Raw genomic sequence first — 5,998 nt, 5'->3', positions numbered from 1 at the left:
ATTTAAACGTTTCATGTTTATATGAGCAATTCTTCTATGCCATAACCAAGAATCATCATTTTTACTGAAAAAACATTGATCATGATTTGATGTTTTATCTAAATTTATCATGTATACAATATTATTAGTTCTATAGCCTATAATGTTTATATTTTTTATCATGTTTATTTTTAATATCACAATTATGAGAGTCAAATGACACTAGAAAACCTTTATCACATAATTGACTAACACTTAGCAGACTATGCTTAAGATCATCAACAAGTAAAACATTTTCAATGGAGGTAGATGGATTCATACCTATTTTTCCGACTCCAAGAATTTTACCTTTGTTGTTGTCACCATAAGTCACATGTCCACTATTCTTGGGAGAAATATGAGTAAACTTTGATGCATCTCCCATCATGTGTTTAGAGCATCCTCTCTTCTTCGCTTTCATAGTTTTTGGCCATGAGACTTAAATTTACAACTTCATTTTTTGAGTCTCCGGATGAATCGATATTGTTATCTTCCCAAGTGATGTAAGCTTTCTTTGCTTTCTTGTCTTTGAAGGTTTTCCTGTCAGATTTTTCCATTCTTTTCTTGAAACTAGGGCAATCAACTCTCAAATGACTAGGTTGATTGCATTCATAGCACTTTGGAATAGAAGATGAATCTTCTCCTCTTTTCTTTGAATTGAAGTTTTTTCTTCTTTGATTTTTTTTGTTCCTCATAAACATATTGAATCTCTTAATGAAGAAACTGAAATCATCATCTTCTTCTATTTCATTCAAGTCCTCTTTGTCACTTTCTTCTTGAATAAAAGATGAGGCTTTTAGTGCAATTCCTTTCTTTTTCTTGTCATTTTCTTCATGTTGGTTTAGTCTCATAAGTTCCATTTTGTGTTCCTAAAGCTTTGCAAATAGAGTTTCAAGAGACATGTTAGTAAGATCTCTCAATTCTGCAATTGCAGTTACCTTTGGCTGTCATTCCCAGCTTAAACATCTTAGTACTTTGTTAACGAGATCCTCGTTAGGAAATATCTTTCCAAATGATGCAAAATGATTAACTATATGTGTGAATCTCTTTTGCATATCCTGTATGGTTTCATTTTGATTCATTATAAAATATTCATATTCATGTGTTAGGGTGTTTATTCTAGAACTCTTTACATCAGTTGTTCCTTCATGGGTTACATGCAATGTATCCCACATTTCTTTTGCATTCTTATAATTTGAGACTCTAAAGTATTCATCCATTCCTGATGCAGAGGTAATTATATTTTTAGCTTTTAAGTTATATTGTACCCTTCTGTGGAAGCAATGTCTTCCAAGGTTTTTTTGATGATGTCAAAGAATCAAGAGTCAAGAAAAATCCAAAGATTCAAGAATCAAGATTCAAGATTAAAGAATCAAGATTTAAGAAACAAGAGAAGACTCGATCAAGATAAGTACTAAAATTTTTTTTAAAACATTGAGTAGCACAAGAAGTTTTCACAAAATCATTACCAAAGAGTTTTAATCTCTAGTAATCGATTACCGGAAGGTAGTAATCGATTACCAGTACTTTAAAACGTTAAGATTTCAAATTTCAACAGTTTTAAATCATTTTAAACTTGTGTAATCAATCACACAATACTTGTAATTGATTACTAGTGTTTCTAAACGTTTTAATCTTCAAAATTCAAAATGAAGAGTCACATCTGTTGATGTGCAATCGATTACACCTTAATGGTAATCGATTACCAGTGACTGATTTCGAAAAATACATTTCCAAAAGTCACAATTCTTCAAGTGACTTGTTTCTGAAGATTCTTTCAAAAGTCACAACTTTTCTAAGTAACTAGTTTTTAAAAGAAATTGCCAAGAGTCACAAACTTTGACTTGAGTCATCAAGAGATTATAAATATGTGACCATGGTATGAATCTAAAATATATGATCTATCATCTATCTTTCAATCTTATTTCAACATTCTTCAATCAATCTTTTCAACTCTTTCTACAGAATTTTCTGATTCATCTTCTCTTCATCTTTCTAAAAGTTTTTGTTCAATACTTTCTCTTCCAAGAAAAGTTCTTTGATAAAAAAACTTGTGTTATTCATCTTTTTCATTCTCTTCTCCCTTTACCAAAAGAACGAAGGACTAACCGCCTAAATTCTTTTGTGTCTCTCTTCTTCCTTTGCCAAAAGAACGAAGGACTAACCGCCTGAATTCTTTTGTGTCTCTCTTCTTCCTTTGCCAATAGAACAAAGGACTAACTTCCTGAATTCTTTTCTGTCTCTCTTCTCCCTTACAAAAGATTCAAAGGACTAATCGCTTGAGAATTCTTTTGATTCTTCCCTTTCCCTTAAGCAAATGATTTCAAAGGACTAACCGCCTGAGATATCTTTTGTTTCCCCTTTACAAAGATTCAAATGACTAACTGCCTGAGAATTCTTTGTCCCAAGACATTGGAGGGTACATCCTTTGTGGTACAAGTAGAGGGTACATCTACTTGGGGATTGTTATACTAAGAACCAGAGAAGGTACATCTCTTATGGATCAGTTCAACTGGAGGGTACATCCACTTGGTTTTTCAAAGATAAAAAGGGAGGTTACATCCCTTGTGGATCTTTGGCTTGTAAAGGATTTTACAAGGTTGAAAGAAATCTCAAGAACCGCGGGTTTCTTGGGGACTGGATGTAGGCACGGTTTGTAGCCAAACCAGTATAAATCTTGTGTTTGTCTTCTTCTTCCCTACACTCTTTAATTTCCGTTGTGTATGATGTGTCATTATTTTCTCCTATTTCTTAACCCTTTTTGTCACCATTTTAATTACTGATTAGCCTTAATTGTCAAAATAATTATGCAGTTTTATCATTTGGGCCTATTTGACTAATTTTGTGTTTTTAATTTAATTTCAGGAGAATTATAAGCAATTGGGCTTCAATCCGGAATTGGGCTTGGACTTGAAGAGAGCAGACAATTTTATTTTATCAAATCTTATCTTATCCAGATTTTATTTCATCTAGATTTTATTTCGTCAAGATTTTATTTCATCCAATCTTATCTTATCTTGTTCAGATTTTATTTTATTTCGTTTATGGGCTTTGGGGATGAGGACCTATATAACAGCACCAAGGTTTTAGTTTAAGGAGTTTTTGAGAGTTTTTGGAGAGGAGAATAATTTGAGGGTTTTGCAATTCCAGTTTTTACTGTTCATGTGCATTGTTCACGTAACAATAAAATTCGTTTTCTGCTTCAATCTATAATTTTGTTTTCTGCTTCCAATTGCAATTTCGTTTTTTGCTGATTAATGGAAGGCTAAGTCTCCAGCGTTGTTTTCTCTTGAGGATCAAGCACAACTCTCTTTGAGGTTTTGTTATTACTATTGATTTCTGATCAGTTTTTCCTCTTCACCAATTGCTCTATATTTGTTGCTATTAATCCATGCATGCTTAGTGCTTGATTAATTGTCTTTGTGCTTAATTTACGTTCATGCTTAATGATCAGTTTCGTTCATGATCAACTGGTGTATGTGTTGCTTACTCACATAATGACAGGCTTATGTTAATTTTCACTTAGTAATTTAATTTAGGGTTGGATTAAGTGGTTGAACTGATTAAGGATAAATTCTCATAACCTAGGAGAAGAGACTTGCTTGTGAATCAAGGGGGAACAACATGTTTTAATTCTGTTATTTCTTTAATTCGAATTTGCTTGTGGTTTAATTTACAAAACAAACAACCCCCCCTCCAATTCGTTACTGCTTTATTACTATCTATTATGAACATTTGGTTGACCATTACTCGTTGGGAGACGACCTATGATCACTTCCTAGATATTGCATTTTTAATGTTTATTTGATTCGGGTACGACCTCGATCAAATTTGGCGCCGTTGCCGAGGAGCAGTGGGCCAAAGGTTCATAAAAGGTTGTGAGTGTGTGTTGTTTTGTTTTGTGTAGCATCATGTTTTGCATTTCAGTCGGGTCCCTTGTTTTGATAGTTAGAGTTGTTATTTTTGGCTGATTTTTTGTGTGGTAGTTTCTTTTGATCTATATTGTGTGTGAAAAATACCAGGAGCACTTGGTGTGGTTGAATTTGAGAGAGACAAAAATTTTGGGAACTTGTTTTTTTAGCAAAACTTAAAACGGTCATAACTTTTGACCCGGGTATCAGAATGACTATTATTATATATGCATTTGGGGTAGAAAAAAATTCCCTATACTATGATAATCTGCTTTAGCCGGTTGGGGTCTCCCAAACTCAAAAAATCAGCCGTTTACTAAGTTTTTTTTTTTTATTTTTCAAGTATTATTGTCCTATTTTTCCACACTTTGCTTAGGTTGTTTTCATTGTTAGACTTTGAATTTTTGTTTGAAATTTTTTGTACTATCTTTTCATGATTTTTGGGTGTTGCTCACAAAATTTCAGCTCATTTGGATATCGTTTGACTATAGTTGTAGTTTTAACCCTCTCCTGGTGCTTGTTTGAGAAACACATTATTTGCTGCGTATAGTGCATGACTAGGGGCAATTCAAGTAACTTACAACCCTTTGATCCTGAAATAGATAGAACCTTTCATAGATTAGTTAGGCATAGTGTGCATCCTGGTCATTCTGTGCATTTTGAGCATCCTAATCACTTTGAGTATTCTATTGCTGGTGATTCTGAATATTCTGATTTTGAGCATTCGGCTGTTAATTTTCAGACTGAGAACATGGCTCAACCTCCACCTCGTGAGAGGAATCTTAGGGAGATGGCTGCACCTGATTTCACTTATGAAAGCTTGTGCATTCAATATCTTGATGAGGGTGTTCCATATGTTCTCAAGACTGGACTAATACATTTGCTGCCCAAGTTTCATGGTCTTGCAGGTGAAGATCCTCATAAGCATCTTAAGGAGTTCCATATTGTTTGTTCCACCATGAAGCCCCCTGATGTCCAGGAAGATCATATCTTTCTAAAGGCTTTTCCTCATTCTTTGGAGGGAGTGGCAAAAGATTGGCTATACTACCTTGCTCCCAGGTCCATTTTCAGCTGGGATGACCTTAAGAGGGTGTTCTTGGAGAAATTTTTCCCTGCATCTAGGACCACTACCATCAGAAAAGACATTTCAGGCATCAGGCAACTTAGTGGAGAGAGCTTGTATGAGTACTCGGAAAGATTCAAGAAATTGTGTGCAAGCTGTCCTCACCACCAGATTTCTGAGCAACTCCTTCTGCAATATTTCTATGAGGGACTTAGCAACATGGAGAGGAGTATGATTGATGCTACCAGTGGTGGAACTCTTGGTGATATGACTCCTGTTGAGGCTAGGAATTTGACTGAGAAGATGGCTTCCAACTCCCAACAATTCAGTGCAAGAAATGATGTTATTGTCCTTAGAGGAGTCCATGAGGTGGCCATAGATTCATCTTCATCTGCTGAAAATAAAAAGCTTGAGGGAAAACTTGATGCCTTGGTCAACCTGGTAACTCAGCTTGCCATGAATCAGAAATCTGCATCTGCACCTATTGCAAGAGTCTGTGGTCTATGTTCTTCTGCAGATCACCATACAGATCTATGTCCTTCTTTGCAGCAATCTGGAGTCAATAAGCAACCTGAAGCTTATGCTGCAAATATTTATAATAGACCTCCTCAACAGCAAAACCAACAACAACAGAATAATTATGATCTTTCAAGCAACAGATACAATCCAGGTTGGAGGAATCATCCAAATCTGAGATGGGCAAGTCCTCCACAACAACAACAGCTTGTCCCTCCCTTCCAGAATGTTGCTGGTCCAAGCAAGCCACATGTTCCTCCTCCAATACAGCAGTAGCAACAACAAAGACAACAAGCAACTGAGGCCCCTCCTCAACCTTCCTTAGAAGAGTTAGTGAGGCAAATGACTATCCAGAATATGCAATTTCAGCAAGAGACAAGAGCCTCTATTCAGAGTCTAACAAATCAGATGGGGCAGATGGCTACTCAGTTGAACCAAGCTCAGTCCCAAATTTTTGACAAATTGCCTTCACAAACTGTGCAGAATCCGA

The 5,998-nt window shown here is 35.4% G+C and overlaps 1 non-coding gene across 1 annotated transcript; it reads right to left on the bottom strand.

The window, feature by feature from the left end:
- Positions 1-5,058: 5,058 nt before the first annotated feature.
- LOC114382902 lies at positions 5,059-5,165 on the bottom strand. The gene has a single exon (XR_003660357.1). It is a non-coding gene; the product is annotated as a small nucleolar RNA R71 (small nucleolar RNA).
- Positions 5,166-5,998: the final 833 nt, after the last annotated feature.

The sequence above is a fragment of the Glycine soja genome, chromosome 13 (genome assembly GCF_004193775.1).
Source record: "Glycine soja cultivar W05 chromosome 13, ASM419377v2, whole genome shotgun sequence".
Classification (NCBI taxonomy): Eukaryota; Viridiplantae; Streptophyta; class Magnoliopsida; order Fabales; family Fabaceae; genus Glycine; species Glycine soja.
Note: the sequence above shows the minus strand (reverse complement) of the source record. Positions and strands in the feature narration are given on the sequence as shown.